Source organism: Nipponia nippon, unplaced genomic scaffold (assembly GCF_047370975.1).
Source record: "Nipponia nippon isolate SJK-2023a ecotype South Korea unplaced genomic scaffold, ASM4737097v1 scaffold_6, whole genome shotgun sequence".
In the NCBI taxonomy this organism is placed as follows: domain Eukaryota; kingdom Metazoa; phylum Chordata; class Aves; order Pelecaniformes; family Threskiornithidae; genus Nipponia; species Nipponia nippon.
The window spans coordinates 42,165,172-42,182,267 of record NW_028262380.1 but is presented as its reverse complement, the minus strand read 5'-3'; the positions used below and the strand labels follow the sequence as shown (position 1 = coordinate 42,182,267).

At 39.4% G+C, this 17,096-nt stretch overlaps 1 long non-coding RNA gene across 5 annotated transcripts in view; it reads left to right on the top strand.

Moving 5' to 3' along the window:
* The window catches only part of LOC148051429 (uncharacterized), a 153,475-nt gene that overhangs the window by 50,457 nt on the left and 85,922 nt on the right, over positions 1–17,096 (top strand). For 4 of the 5 annotated variants that reach the window (XR_015700112.1, XR_015700115.1, XR_015700114.1 and 1 more), the window contains exon 3: positions 2,718–2,898. This is a non-coding gene — a long non-coding RNA (uncharacterized LOC148051429). Of the gene's footprint in view, positions 1–1,146; positions 1,280–2,717; positions 2,899–17,096 lie in introns of those variants that run through there. The other variant, XR_015700113.1, reaches the window with a different exon arrangement.

The window sequence follows — 17,096 nt, the reverse complement described above, 5'->3', positions numbered from 1 at the left end:
AATACTTGCTCTGACAAAAAGAAGAAGCTAGACCAAATATCTTATTATTGCTTCCTCATCTGGATGTTCTTTTCTAGTGTTATTTGCTCTGTTCCAATTTTTACAATTGTGTCTTGGTCTACCTGGACAGAACAATACAATCTGATGAAGTACCAACTGCAGACATAAAGTCCACCTAAATCGAGAACAAAAGTTGTAAGTCAAGTACCTCAGCATTCCTCAGCAGTCACCACCAGAAGATTATTTTACACTGGAAGCTGTGTAAAATACCGCACCATATCTATAAAAATAGTTTCTAACCCAAAGGGAAGGAAGTTAAGGAGAAAACTTACTGTATGAATTCTTTGACATGTCTGTTTCAGGGTCCATCAGGCCTATGCTATCATACAAACAAAACAAAATAATCCCCAAACCCAATCTTATTCCACAGTATTTATGAATTGTTGAAGTTTGTTCTTTGTAAATATACAATTCAATGCCAACAATCTTTTTTTTTAGTTTGGCAGGCAGCTGTCTTCAAACTTTTGACACATGTAGTGTTATTTGTTGTTCAAAATATTCTCTAAAAATGAGTGCAAACAAAAAAAAAAAGTACTATTATTCTGTTTGGCTATTTCCTATTGGTTTTCTTATGTTACCAGAATGACTGTGTGTTTAAAGTTGATTTTGCTGGTTGTTGACTGAGACTATGTAACAACCAACAATAAAAGAAATCTCAGCTTCTAGTTGCCAGTCTTGCATTGCTCTCAGAGCTCCAGCTGCTGCAACTGACAGCTTTCTTTGGAATCTCCACTTTCATTAAATAATGTAAATTTCTAGCTTTTTAGGTAAAAATGTGTTGTGGTTTAACCCCAGACAGCAACTATGCACCACACAGCTGCTCACTCACTCCCCCCACAGTGGGGTGGGGGAGAGAATTGGAAGGGTGAAAGTCAGAAAACTCCTGGGTTGAGATAAGAACAGTTTAATAATTGAAGTAAAATAAAATAGAATGATAGTAGTAGTAGTAATAATAATAATAATAATATAATACAATAATAACGTACAAAGCAAGTGATACACGACACAATTGCTCACCACCCCCTGACTGATGCCCAGCCCGTTCCTGAGCAGCAACCCCTTCCCCCCCGGCCAACTCGCCCCAGTTATATACTGAGCATGACGCCATACGGTATGGCATAGCCCTGTGGCCAATCTGGGTCAGCCCCCCTGGCTGTGCCCCCTCCCAGCTTCTTGTACGCCACGCAGAGCATGGGAAGCTGAAAAGTCCTTGACTGGTGTAAGCACTACTTAGCAACAACTAAAACATCAGTGTGTTATCAACATTATTCTCATACTAAATCCAAAACACAGCACTATGCCAGCTACTAAGAAGAAAATTAACTCTATCCCAGCTGAAACTAGGACAAAATGTAACCTGATTGCAAGGATGGAAAACTGATACCCAAACTGGTTATCCCCTCACTAGGAAGATACCTCAGGGGAACTGTGATATGTTCTCACACTATCATCTAATGAGATAAGCTAAACTGAAAATATTGTAACAAAACCAAGTCTTAACTCCCACCCCCATCCTTTCCTCCCTCCCTAGTTTTTGATCTCTTTGCTACAACTGCTAGTTTTCCTCAAATATCTAGGATAAAATGCAAAAACAGTGAATGTATTTGAGGAGGAAATAGAATATGTATCACTGAGTTACAGTTCTAACAAACTGGATAAAGAACTTGCATAATTTTTTAAATACTAAGTTTCAGTTTGGAAATTTTAAACTGGAAAAATTCTGTCCAAGGTTATTGAAAAAAATTGGTCTCCTGGGTTCTGATATTAGTTTTGCACTTAATTAGATAGGTTAATAGACTGTGGTGGTCAGTGAGCTATCTGAAATACAATCCAGATGCCAGAAAAAAAAATTGCATTGTAGTAGTCTGTCTTTAGATGCTGACAATGAGATACTATTGTCTGTTCCCTACTGAGTGTGTGTGTGTGTGTAGATAGGAAGAGGGAGAGGAGAAAGTTTGGCCAGATTGATTTTTTCATTGTTTTTGCTATGCTTTGCTTTTTCTGCTTTTATAGCAGGCTTATTAATGTCCATGTTCCCAACAGTGCTTTCAGCATCCCCACAGGCAGCTGCCTGCTACCATCTATTTCTGTAGTAGGTCTCCTTTGTCTTGCTTGCTGTCTGTTTCTGAACCTGGACACCCTCAGTGCAACGGCATACCTACTGTTAAGTGAAACCTCGTGATTAAGTGTTCTGTTGCATCAGCAGATTGTGAGAAGTCTAACCTCAGCTATTAATGACAGCTCACTTGTCAAAAGTGTTACTTGAAGCAAATGCAATAAAAACATTAAAGAAATGCTTGATTGAAATAATTTTTTGTAGTTGATTCACTCTTTTACTATCAAATAATATTTTTGCTTGTTTTTAATATTTTATATTGGTTTGATGGCTTAAACATTGAAATAAATCCAAATATATTCTATATATACTAAATATATATATCAATAAGCATATATACTTGATGTAAAACTTACATGTTCAAAATTAGTAAAGTACACATATACGAGACAATTTTATATTTATCGATAATTCTTTTAAATTATTATAAGACCGATACCATTACTATACTAATACATATTTGACATAGGAACGATTTACTTACCCAATAGTTGTGTTTTATTCTTTGAAAGTGTTCTTGCATTTCCTTTTCACCTTTCAGGTTGAAAATGGTTTTCCTCAAAATGTATAATTGCCATTTTTCCTGGCTTTGCTCCACAACTGCTGTGTAAACCACAAGCAACAAAATGAGCAGGGGCTTTTCCGATGGTCTCTGCAGAGGATTGGTCTTGCCAGTGCTGAGCTCTCAGAATTATGATGAATTTTCACACTTCCAGTGAGTGGTGAGTTTTATGTTGATATTTATGTCATACCGTGCTGTACCTACTCTGTATAAATGTTCTGAAGCTATATGCTAGAAGCCATGATGAAACTCTATTATATCAAAACTGCTTCAAAGAAGTTTACATGTTTTGATGAGAAAGTTTCTGTGACCAAAAGCATAGATAGTGAGCTGTTACAGAATAACTAGTAAACTGGGAGTAAAGGTACCTACCTGGGAAATGGAAGAGAGAGTCAAGTCCTTATTCTGCCTAAACGAAAGCAAAGACATAAACCTGAATCTGTCCTTGAGGAGAGCTTCTTGTCTCAGTGAATGCTGAGGGCATTTGAGGGTAAGCTAATTCAGCTTCTTTCAGCTTATGACTTTATATTTTTTTTTCTCAGCTTTACTCTGACTGACTTTATAACCTTCTAGTACTCCAGTAAATTCCTGTTCCAACCAAAGTGAGCTAAAGAGAATGAAAGAGCGTGAGCAAAGGGTCTTGCATCAGATTCAGTTGGTACCTGTGTACTTCCCCCAGACTTGGAAGAGCAGGGTGAGCACGACACCCCACTGATGACCCTAGGCAACTTCCAGGTGAAGCACCAGCTTGCAGGCTGCCAGCATGGGCATCTCTACATCCTGATTCCCTGGGTAGAATCATAGAATTGTTTAGGTTGGAAAAGACCCTTAAGATCATCGAGTCCAACCATTAACCTAGCACTGCTAAATCCACCACTAAACCATGTCCCTAAGCACCACACCTACCCATCTGTTAAATACTTTCAGGGATGGGGACTCAACCACTTCCCTGGGCAGACTGGTCCAGTGTCTGACTACCCTTTCGGTGAAGAAGTTTTTCCTAACATCCAACGTAAACCTGCCCTGGCACAACTTGAGGCCATTTCCTCTCGTCCTATCACTTGTTACTTGGCAGAAGAGACCGACCCCCACCTCACTACAACCTCCTTTCAGGTAGTTGTAGAGAGCAATAAGGTCTCCCCTCAGCCTCCTCTTCTCCAGACTAAACAACCCCAGCTTCCTCAGCCGCTCCTCATAAGACTTGTGCTCTGGACCCTTCACCAGCTTTGTTGCCCTTCTTTGGACACACTCCAGCACCTCGATGTCCTTCTTGTAGTGAGGGGCCCAAAACTGAACACAGTACTCGAGGTGCGGGCTCACCAGTGCCGAGTACAGGGGCACTATCACTTCCCTGGTCCTGCTGGCCACACTATTCCTGATACAAGCCAGGATGCCATTGGCCCTCTTGGCCACTTGAGCACACTGCTGCCTCATGTTCAGGCGGCTGTCAACCAACACCCCCAGGTCCTTTTCCGCCAGACAGCTCTCCAGCCACTCCTCCCCAAGCCTGTAGCGTTGCATGGGGTTGTTGTGACCAAAGTGCAGGACCCGGCACTTAGCCTTGTTGAATCTCATGCAGTTGGCCCTGGCCCATCGATCCAGCCTGTCCAGGTCCCTGTGTAGAGCCTTCCTACCTTCAGGCAGATCAACACTTCCCCCCCCACTTTGTGTCATCTGCAAACTTACTGAGGATGCACTCGATCCCCTCATCCTGCTCATTGATAAAGCTATTAAACGGAACTGGCCCCAGTACTGAGCCCTGGGGAACACCACTCGTGACTGGCTGCCAACTGGATTTAACTCCAGTTAACTCCAGTTACTCTATGGGCAGTATGGACATATTCTGTTTCTGGTCTTGAATTGGCAGAAGCAGGTCAGGTGCTTGAGCTTGGATTTCCCACTGTATTATTGTAGCCTTTTCTGGATAGTGGACTGTTTTGGTAGGGATCAAAGGAGAGAAGGAGAGTTCTTGATCAAGATATAGTATGTGTGCCTAATGACTCTATTCTTCACGCTGTTAAAATACTGCAGGATCTTTTAAGCCAATAAGATTGTATGACTGAGCATTGGAAAATTTCAGAATAGAATACTTGTAAAGCTAGTAAATAATTCAGTTAAATAACGGAAACATGTTTTTCCCCCTGGTAATATTCTCCAAAGTCATACTGGGAGAATGTTGCAGCCAAATTTCCTTTCAGTTGAAGGATGTTCAGGACTAGGATTTGGTTTCTCATGGAATCTGCATAGATAAGAATTTGTTGTAGAATAAATCGCTAAAGTGTCTGCTTTGTCAGTTTTGTCTGTGAAGTTGCTGGAGCACTAAAGCAAAGCACTTTGGAGATGTACAGAATGTGAATAAAGATTAAAAAAATCTTTAGGGAAGGAGGGAAGGCTGAAGGAGGAAGCAAGAAATGCCTGCTCATTTAGCATATATGAACTTTACCAGTGTTTCACTAGAATGTGACAAAACCAGATGATATCTCGACTGAATTTATTTTTAAAAGGGTAGATTTATAGTAAGAGGAATTAAATGAATGTACAAAGAAACCAAATGCCCACCATGTTATACTGGATTGTCTGTATGGTTTAAAGCTGAATTTTGTGAAGCACCTTTTTTGCCAAATGTGTGTGTACTCACATGCAATGATTCCTACTCTTGGAAAGTTATGGTAACTATTTTCTTTATTGTTTAATTAGTGCTGTTAACCGAGCATTCCTGTTTTTCATTGTGATTTTATTGTCCTTAAGCCAAGATCTCAAGTCCTTACAATTATATTTTAAAAGGATCTTGGGACATATATGTTGACTATCTAAACTTTAATTGATGTAATTGAAACAGTAACTCAGTCAAAATTCCTGTTGATTTCACTAGGAAGAAGGATCCAGCCATTAAAATCAAATAAAGGATTCAATGAAAAATACCTAAGTAAGCCCGGAATGATTTATGTTCACAGCAATGATGAATTATATGTCAAATTAAATCATTTGATTCACATCAGGTATTTTATTTACAGTACAGTTCTCATGAGTAAATACTTTTCCTTCAGAAAGCAGAGTGGATTTTTCAGCAGTTTGCATGGAGTTAAACTCACAGCTATTAAAAATAATGAGAAATTTGCTATTAACTTTGGTAACAAGTAAGTCAAGGTGAAGAGGGTTTGGAAATCCTTCTAATTTCAGCCTGAAAATCAGTTATACAGAAGTGTATGAATTGTGGCAGATTAGATGGAATAGTTTAAGATACTAAGCTCCATTTCCCTGTTCTGTAGGTCTTGCCTGATTCATGAACACTGAGTCTCTAATAAGACTGTCAGAGCACTAAATCTTTTTCAGGCAGACTTTAAAAAAAAAAAAAATCTGATGGCAATCTGGAGATAGATTTAAGAGGGTTTTTGACCTACTTGTTATTGTCTTTTGCAGAGATTTAGCTAGTAACAAAAAGATTAGTATTTGTCTTTCTAAGCATTACAAACAATGAAAATCTGAATATTTATCAAATCCCTCTTTCAACACTTTTCTTTCCATCTGGACCTACCTTGCGGCTCCCTGCTTTCTTGAATCAGTGTTTTTCAGAGTAGTGGCTACTGTCAGTCACTCCAATGCTTCTGTGTCTTAGCATGGTGATAAGTAACAGTGGGCAGCTGACATGGAAATGGCCAAAGCAGGAAGGAGGTTTGAGCTGCATTTTTAAATATAACTGAAGAAAAAAAAAATCATTACAGGAAAGTTAAGATTCTCTTAAAAGCAAGGCTCATTTTTGGCTAGCCCTTTTCTGTACTTGCCCACGTCCTATAACTGGTAAGCATTAGAAAAATGTAGTAAGTAAACATGACTATCAAAATAAGATGCATTTAGATGAAAAATTTTTAGAGGAGTAGATGGCATTGCTTTATGTATTGAAATTGATAACATAGTCTTGTCAAATTACTGTGAAGAGTTTGTTTACATTTTGCTTATTTCCTAGGCAACATTGCTCCCTTTCTAGCGCAGTCAAAGCTTATTGAAAACTTTGTCACAGTCTTTTCATGTTGTAGAATTGCACAATTGAAAAAATATTAATTATATTTTCAGCAACCAATTGTTCATTTTGCATTAGGGAAAAAAAAGAAACAGCAGCAAACCAAAATTCAACATGATGTAAATCCTGTTAAAAGTTCAAGAAAAGAAGTGCATATTTATTTCTTTGCATAAGCAAGTATTGTAGGAAGAGATTTAAATTGTGCTCACCACTTTTCAGGGCAGAGTGCCAAGAAAAAAAGAGTAAACCCACTAAAATTACCTAAATTTTATTTGAAGAAAGTAAAAGCTTGTGACGCTCTTTCCTAATTCTGCTTTTTCCTAATTCTGAATCTTTCCATTATACATTTAGGCATTTTTTTCTTAAATCAGGGAAAGTACATATTTTTATTGCAAAAATGAATGGTCAGTACTAGCTAGATTATGACCTATTTTGGAAAAGCAGCTTAACGCATTTAATTATCTATATATTCCCAGTAATCTTAACTTGTTGACTGTTTTCTTGCATGACGAAGCTTATGTGATGTCAGCATTTTTATCAGAGGACTCCCTTATGAACGATAGCATCAGGTAGCAGTGAAAAGGCATACAGCCAATAAAAAGGGAGAATGTGGATTTTACAGGCCATAGACAATGTACGTTTTTGCCTTTGTCTTGGTGAGTGTGGGAAAGGTGGGAAGTGTTGCAAAAAAACCCTTGACCTCCTTGGGAGAATCAGGAAAAAAACTGAGAGTGCATTTATAAAACTGGATCAGCAGTGCAAATTGGTTGGGATAGCTTTCGTGAAGTAAATTAGACAGTGGTGAAAATCTAGACTTCAATGCATTCAGTCTTCTACATGAGAATAACTGGCTGAAGCACAGGAAAACAGTTTAGTCTGGGATAGTTGGATTTTTTCTGCTAGGTTATTTTTGCAGCGTAATCTTTATCTCATTTTACAGTCCATAGTCTGGAAAATTCTTACAGCTCATAGCTGGGGAACTTGCAAGAGCAGGTAGCATTTGGGCAGAAATTTTGCTAACTTGAAAAGAGAAGAACGAAAAGCTTGGGGCAAAGCAAGAATATAAAGTTATTACAAATCTTCCACTTTAATTTGGAGCAAATTGAAATAAAAGTTAACTACATTTACTGTTATGCAAACATTATATTTAACAAATATCAGTGAGATTCTAGATCATGGTAGATATTTATGCTATGAATGATGACTGGGTAATAAACCACACAGTAAATCATGTGCTTAAATAGTTTTTATTGATCCATTTGATCAATAGAAAATGATTTGTATAAATATATGAATACATGTGAATTGCCTATGCCAATTTCACTTCTAATTTAAAAAAAAAAAAAAAAATCCCGATAAGAGGACAAGTCATTTCCTGTAAACAAGGAGGTTCTTATTTGCTACATTATTTAATGAAGCTGTGCCCTGTGGAACACTAGGCAGAAACTAGTGTTGATTTCTTCTTTGCCACTATGATGCCATTTTCTCATTGATATAGTATTTTTGAGACACCAGCCATTTTTTTCAAAGATTTAAATGGGAGTCAGCTGTTTAACACTATTTATAGGAATAAATGGATCTTATAGTAACTGATATAGGTCTGAAATTATTTTAAAATGTTAGGAAAATGTATTAATGACTGGAAGCAAACTACATATTAAAAATTCTGTCACATTGTTAGTGTTCATATGTTTCTTTTCTGTGCAGTGAGAGAGAGGTGAAAGTACTTGGAATGAATACTGCAATGAGGTCTTTGTAAGAGCACCTTGAATACGTTTTCCAAGAAAGAATTGCATTCTTGAAGCAAAGGCAGTTTTTTTAGAAGGGTATGTGTGGTGGGTTGATGCTGGCCAGCACCCACAGAGCTGCTTGCTCACTTACCCCACCTCACCCCTGCCCCAGCAGGACAGGGGAGAGACTAGGAAGATCAAAACTCAGAAAACTCATGAGTTGAGATAAAGACAGTTTAATAAGTGAAGGAAAGAGAGGAAAAAACCCAACAAGTGATGCAACGGCAATCATTCACCACCTTCCACAAGAAGAGTGATGCCCAGCCAGTCTCTGAGCAATGGCCACCTTTGAAAGCCAACCCGCCTGTCCCCTTCTTCTTCCACTACCCCAGTTTTACTGCTGAGCATGACATTATGTTGCATGGAATATCCCTTTTGCCAATCTGGGTCAACTGTCCCAACTGTGTCCCCTTGCAAACTTTTGTGTACTTGCAGCCTTCTTGCTACTGGTTCTCATACAATAAATGTCTTTGCATTTTTCTCCATCTAATACTGTGAGTTTGGAGGCCAGTCACAGCTGATTCTATGTCTGAAAACTTATAACATAGAGACAAGCAAGCTAGAGAGTGTGTCAGTTCAGTTACTTTCTTCTCTGGGCTCCCCCGTATCACTGTCCTCAGAGCCAAGTGAAAAAGAAAGCTTGGGCAGAGTTACTTTCATTTCCCACCCATGTTGAGATAGAGCTTCTCCTTCCTGCTGGAAGCGGGGGGTGTTTCCATCTTGCTTTGTGTTCCTTTCACTCCTCTTGCATGATGTGGCAAAGTAAGTGTCACTCCATAGTTTTCAAAGAACAAGAGAAGTTTGTTCCATGTTACAATATCTCTTCTTCTCCAGTAATGTGCTCTTTTTATATTACAATAAAATATTATCTGCCTAAGGCTTTGAGTCAGAGGAGATGGACTGTCAAAAGCCTTTGACTCTCTTACATTTAGACCCATTGCATGTGTAAATGTGCCAGGAATGAAAATGTTCCATTTTTGGAGTCCCAGCTGGTTTCTTAAAGACTTACCAAATACTGTCACAGTCAAAATGCCTTCAGGCTTGCAAATGAAGAGGGGTTGCATATCCAATTGGAGAGCAGGCTGATGGCAGATGGGAGGGACCCATCTATGGAGGGTCTTTGAAACTCCATCAGTTTCACCTTGAAAAGTTTGGCTTCATCAGAAGATGCAAGGTTATCTTGTGGGCTGGAAAGTAGGGTCTGATAAATAAAGTGCCTTAAATCTGCTTACTGTTCTGCTTAACAAGATCGTGACTTCTGTTTTACCCATTTAAAAAACTGATTGAATGGAAACTATTAAAATAGATTTTCCTACCAATTAAAAGGTAAGCAGTACATCATTTTGAAAAAAACACCTCTGGAAACTTGACAGCAACTGAACAAAGATGGAAAGCTTTGGAAATTACTCTGTTCATCTTTATTGGATGTACAAAGAGCCTTATTCTAGGATGATGTAAATTGACAGAGCTTCACTAAATTTAGTTATGCCTCTCTTGCACTAGCTACAAATTCAATTTGGGGTTATCTTTCGTACAGTTTAGACACGCTATTCCCCTTCCTAACACTCAGCTTCAGCAGTCCCATTATCTGTCTCTGACTTGCAGAGGTCAGAAATCAGCCCACTGGAAGAGATCCTCCTTCTTGGATATGGCTCTAGGCAAGTCCGCCACACAGGAAACACTGGATGTCTCCCCCTGAGGTGAAGGATGGGGCCAGGATTTCAGATGCTCCTTGCATGGGAAGGGCTGGGACCAGGCTTCCCTACTGTTTTTTCCCCTCTCAGAGGAAGGATGTAGAAGGGAAAGTTTCTGCTTCCGTGAGGAACAGCGCTGCCCAGCTCCCCCACGCTGGACCATCCAGCAATGGCAGCAAAAGGCAGCTGTCTGCATTTCCAGAGCTCTTTCATTTGAGGCATCTGCCTTTCCCTGCCTACACCTTGAAACAGGACAGCCATCACATACAGTGATACTAAATAGTAACGGATACCAGTTTTCAGAAGGCACATAACGTATAATATTTATCTGCTTCCTCCTTCAGTTACTTGATTATAGCACTTCATATCTAAAGAGTAAACCAGAGTTGACCAGAATATCTAGAACCTTAATATATTTCAGGGAGAAAAATGTTTTCCAGTTCTAGCTATGTTAAAGAGCAACTTCTCTTTTACCACTTTGAAAGTTCAGGGACATACTGTGAGTTTTTCCCATGTGTTTGAGCATTCAGGTTAGTGGCAGTTAGTCTTCTGTCCCCCCAAGTGAACTTAAAGGTTTTCTTTCTTCCTTTCTTTTATTAATATAACCTGAACATCTGTATCGGTTCATCTCTACTCAGGAAAACACTTAGGTACATGCTAGAAATTGCTCTCCAGAACAGCACTGTCATCTACAGAAAAAGGAATTCATAATGCAAAAGGTTTGAAAACAGCTTTGTGATAGTACAGTGCTAGCTATTGACGTGGATATAACTGGGGGAGATGCGTGGTTTTTTTAAGTTAGAATCTTGAAGTCACTGAGATCATGTCAAACCCCCAAAAGTGGTTTGTATTTTTAAATTAATCTTTTTGCCATTTCTAATCACAGAGAGTACTCTGATGATTAGGGCATCCTTGGAAAACTTATCTTCTTTGACTACCAGCACTATTTTGAATGTTTTGTAAGTCCGATAGTTTATTGTAAGCAGGAGTAAATGATGCTTCATGTTTAGAGGTAAAATGACTACAAATTCTTTTTTCTTTTTTAAAGGTGAGAAAGGTACAAAAGCAGTTGCCCTTTGTTATATAGTATTTCTGTGTTTGGCCCTATTTCTGATTATATTTCATTAATTAACATAGATTAGACATGCATTGTGGATGTATAGTGTATTTTGCATCTTTGCAAACCAAGACCTACATAATATATCAAAATATTTGTGAGTTGGAAACTTAGGGGTTTTTTTGATAAAAAGTAAAAATTTGTAGAAGATATTAATTCTAAAACATCTGGTTCCTCTTATAGACACATTAGTGCCAACTGATTTCTAAAATTATATATTATGGTTAATATTTAATGTTGCTGAAGATTATTATATAATTTAAAATATATTAATTATGAATGGCTTCTGTTCTTTAGAGAACTTCTTTTTTTCCCCCTGTGCATATTGAGATAAGTTTTACCTATGGATAGGTCCAGTCCACATTTCCTCAGCACATTTTGCGTATACTGGACTCTTTTCAGAAAATCTGCAGCAATTTAAGCAACTGCACAGAAAGCATTTTGCAGTGCTTTAATTCTCAATTTGTTTGCGTATGTTTGAGATGCTGGGAGTGTAAACATTTGCAGTGGTGCTGCGAAAGGGCCAATGTGAATTTTAAGCCCAGATGTTCTTTTCTCTCACTGTTTTAACCCAGATATTTTAGTACATGAAAACTGCTTGAAAGTGCCAGCTCTGCCAGAGACAGTGTTGGAATGCTGGTAGTTTGTAAATACTAGATATTTATATGTGGCCAGTTTTACATCCATTGCTCACAATGTATATTACTTAGGCATGCAAACAGTTCTCTTGGTTAGAAGAAACATTTGCTTTTAGCTCTGAGTAAAGGGATGTATATATTTGTGCTGTCCTATCAGGAGAAAAAAATTGTGTGGTTTCTGAATCCATATGTTACGTATGATTTAGAAAGATTGTGCAGAAGTTTGTATGAGACTTTGTATGAGATCTTATTCCCCTTCGTGTTCAGCAAATTCATTTCAGAACATTATCTGTTGGAAAAGTTGTGTGCCCCGTGTGGGCTTATTCAATTGACATAGATTAGATAAAGGTCTAAGCATCAAAAAGGCAGACAAATTGTATACTACTTCCAATGAGTTATAACTGGAATAAACTGGGTGACAAAAAGACCTTCAGACTGGTGTGGATGGGAGAGAACCATCCCAAACTTCCACTCTACCCCTACAGACCACAAATTGTGCTGAAGCTGGACCACCCAGGCATCTCAGACTGTACTTCCTCATCCACCAGCTGAAAAATAGGGAAGGACTTGACACCTCAGCTGTGATGGACGAGCTTGTTGGAGTCCCTGGACAATTTATGACCTTAGAGCAAAATGTGATATTCTTCCGTTGAGATTCTGGTGTCCAGGTGATAGTGTGAAATTCAGTCCAGTGCAATTAGCCAGCTAAGCATGCACATCACTGCCCCTGTGCAGAACCTGAGGACCTGCTTGAAAAGTCAGTGAAGGTTGGAGGCCAGCAACAGCTGGAGTAGAAACATTACCTGTGGTGTACACTCTCAACTGAAAGCAGGGAGGCCAGTAAACTTGAAGATGTTGGCATCTTGGGAGCTAGAATAGGATTTTAAACATTATGTGCCTGTGTTGAAGGTTTCACAGGTGACACTGCACAGAAGGCAGGAAGGTAATTCTCACTTTTCTCTTGTCTCCTGTAAAATGTACTAAAGGATAGACATCCTGTTAGCTGGAATGCATGCAGTGCCTTCCTGTGCCAGAAAGACATGAGAGACTTGTGTTGCACTTGGCCACAGCACAGAGAAATAGGCTTGAGGTCTTTTCTGATGAATGGCTTCTGATCGCTTACTATCAGACCAGCAGCTGGTAGAAAGCTCGTGCAAACAAGTTTAGCACAGACATTATAATGATGAGATGGAGCCCCCTCTAAGAGGATGTGCTTGGAGAATCCCGTTGGAGAACGGGACGCAGGAGTTAGTCAAGGAGTGCACTTTATACTGCGTTGTTGTGGGTGGTATATTAGAGGGACTGTCTTGTACAGTGTGTTCTACTGTCTGGAGCCTGGGGGCAGATGCATCTTACAGGATGGATATGGCTGATGCAGATCACTTGTCTTGATAATTTAAGCCTGAATTTAGGCATGTCAAGGGCAATTTAGATATTACCGCTGAAACTGATTGCAAAACTTCCACTCAGTACTGTGCAGGCCACTCTTTGAGCTTGATTGCAACTGTGTTATTTTTTTCTAATATGAAAAGCCTATTTCTTCTTGCCCATTCATATGTCAAACTTATGTTCACATAATTTTTGCAGGCGAAACTTTCTATGCATGGATTCTATACGGAATGTATACTAGCACAATGACTCCAGGAGACTGCATATTTCATAATAATCACTTCAGTGTGGATATAAGGGCTCCTGGCAGTATGTTGTGTATGAAAATGCCTTCAGGACATAATAGGCTTATGGTACTGCAACCATAATTCACTTTTTTCCCCCTAATTTTAAGGAGCTGCTTTTTTTTTTTTTCTTTAAAGAGAATTGCATTTGTAACTGTTTTTCTCTGATTCACTTTGGCAACTTTTACTCCTTTTGCTCTTTTTACTGTGAGCATGAAGCACAGAATTTACACAGCTGAAAAGTACAGAGCAATTATTTATTGGTAATCACACTGTGGACAGCTAGGACTAGTGAGCTAGTAGCTAAGGGTTAATATTACTGAACTGATCATTATATGCTCACCAGTCTGATTAGACATCTGACAAGCACTTGCTTCTCAGGCAGTTTTAAGTCAGGCAAAGAGAGGTCAACCCTCTTGCTCCTTAGATTGAGCTGATCCTGACGTTGCTGAGTTGCCATCTTCTGATTCCCCATTTTTTCAGCATTTTAAATCTTTTAATATTTCCTCTTGAGTCCTCATGCTGCTAACTATCCCTATATCCCCACTTACATTTTTTTCTGTGTTTTTACACTTCTTACCTCGCATGGCTTTTGGTTCACGTCCTTTCGGTCATGTCAGCAGTTTTCTCGGCAAACTGACCAAAGGTCACACAGCTACACTGCCTCAAACTGGGCTTTGGATCATAGACAGAGGCAGCCCTTGTTTGAGGGTTGCACCTGAATGGTATCTCCAGATGCTTTCTTTTTCTGACTTGTTTTTTATCTGAAGTTTTGCACTCGTGGATTTAGCTACTTCCCACTAAGCTCAGATAGTACATAGAAATAGCCAAGATGAAATTTAGTGTCTTGGTAGTGTGCAAGTCTTTACAGAATTTAGAACAATAAAATAAAATATCATGATAAAAGAATATGAATAATTAGGATTTCCCTTGTGTTTTGCTGTTCAAGGATGTATACAAACATTAAATAACTAATCTCTGAATAAAGTACATATAAAATATAAAACATATTCTAATGTTCAGAAGCTAAAGAGCATTGCGCTACTGCGTAAGAATTATACAGAGAAAATGACTTGAGAGAGATCTCCACAGTAAATCAGATATTATTACTTTCATTATTTGCCATTTCCTGGCACATAGAAGAACCTATCACAGGCTAGAATTCCACCCTTCTACACACTGTACAAGCAAAACCAAATAATGATCTCCTGTCAAAAAATTTACAATCTAAACATAGAATGAGGGATGATACACAACAAAAACTACGTTAGACTACAGTGTAGGTAGTGTCCTGCTACATGAACTGCCTAACTTCAGTCTGGCTTTTCTTAGACATTAAACAAAAGAGGTTATAAAGAATAAATATATATAAATATAATGAGAGAGTCCTGCAGGTGTCTTTTTTACCAGATTTATGAATCTTAAGCAGAGATCCCGTGGGAAGCTTGTATTCTGTTTAACGATAAAACCCAAGTGGCTGAGACTGCTGCCTTTACTGGCATTCTTCTTTCCATGCTGGAAGAAATGTCAAGTTAATTATCAGCAAAATAAATTAAATTTTCCTGATATTTAGTTTCATTTTTGTAATTTAAAGCTGTGATTCTGAAGGCATTTAAACAGGTGTGTACCTTGGCTCGTGAGCAGTTATCATCTTAATGTGATGAAGTGAGTCACCAACACCTTGGCAGCTTTCCACGCTGAAAATACACTGGTCTTTAGCAGACTCTGAATCTACCACTATTAGGTCTTCAGGAGCATTTTTGAAATAGTATTCCAAGGTGTCTTGTCTGGTTCCCACTGTGCTCTTTCTCTTTAAGACTGAAACTTTAGAAGAAACATAAACCCCCCTTAGATGATTGCTATTCAAATGTCTCAGAATTCCTCTGGAAGACTCCTTGGTTGTTTCGTGACAGCCTTTTTGTGCTTCATATATTAAAGTACCAGAGACAGCTGGTGGAATATCTTCTGCTCTCTTGAGCACCTCACCTGTTACAATAAACACTTACATAGCAGTGCGTTACAGGTTGGTTATCTAAGATTTACAGAGATACAGACAACAGGTTTAAGGTTTGCGCTTCATTTGTTTTTGGTGAATCTGAAGCCTCTCAGCAAAAATTTTTCTTTTTGTTATTGAGAGCTTGTATAGTTTCACATCTGTCTTTGAACTTTCAGCTTTCTTTATACTCCTACGTACAGGTTACAATCTGTCTATGTATGATGCAGCATATAGACACTTTACCTGAGAGTAGAGTGGAACCATATGGACAGATAATATCCCTGTCTTCTCTCCTGAAGTATGAAGACCTATGTGATTAATGATCTCTGGTCTGCAAAGCTGATGTGTCATGTGCCATGATGTAGGATTTTTTCTACCTAGAAGCCTTGATTATGGAGATGAGTGTATAATTGATGAGAAAGGAAAAAACCCAAAACATTAGGGAAAGAAATTACATGTCGAAGATGGTTTGAGTGTCTCTGATTCCATCTTAGGATGCAGAAATGGACTGCGTAATCGCTCAGGATTTCTTTCATCTCTACTTTTTATTATTCTGTTTCTCTAAGAGAAGAAATGGAGGATGCCAGGATTAGTACCTGTCTGCATGCAATGCTGTTTCTAAATAACACATAACACGAGAATAACATCTTGTCCATAGCCAGTGGCTTCCTCCATGCAGCTCTTTATCTGAGTTTGTAAGGAGGGATTTGCAAGGGGAAAGAGGAAGAGACCAAACAAGGACATAGGCAGAATTAAGAGAGATGATGAAAAGGGGACTGACGTCCAGCTGGCTCTGCAGTGACAGAAAACCAAACAGTCTAAGGGCAACAAAGATATATAAAAAAGCATTTGGTGATATTGCAGAGATTTAGGATACTTACAAGTAAAGAAATGAAATACACTCTCAAAGCTAAGCTATTTTGTAGTTCTTCTTGCTTTAGTAGGGCTTGTCGTGTCCCTAAGGGCACCAACAGCCTTGACTGTCCCTGCCCACCCCATGGGGCACCAACAGCCTTGACTGTCCCTGCCCACCCCATGGGACCTCCTCACGCCTGCCCAGGGCCCAGGACCCCATTGCAGCCCCCTGTCCCAGCAACACTGCAGTGGTGCCGGTCTCCAGAGCCCCACAGTCCAGCAGGCTGACTTCCCAGCCCAGCTTCGGCTCATCCCTGTCCCCAGGGAGGTGCCTGATGCCAGGGGATGGGACTGCTCCCCAGCTGCCCTGCTCCTGGCTGGGGCAGTGGGATGGGCTCTGGCTGTGACTGCCAGGCCCTGCCCTGATGCCCCCGGGGAGCCCCTGCAGCACCCTGGCAGGGGTATAGAAATCAAAGTCTGGAGTTAATTCCTCCATTTGTTACACGGAGCAAGCCTACCCTGTGTGTAACTGAGAACTTAAACATCACTACCTCGAACCCTTTCAGCAGCTACAGCC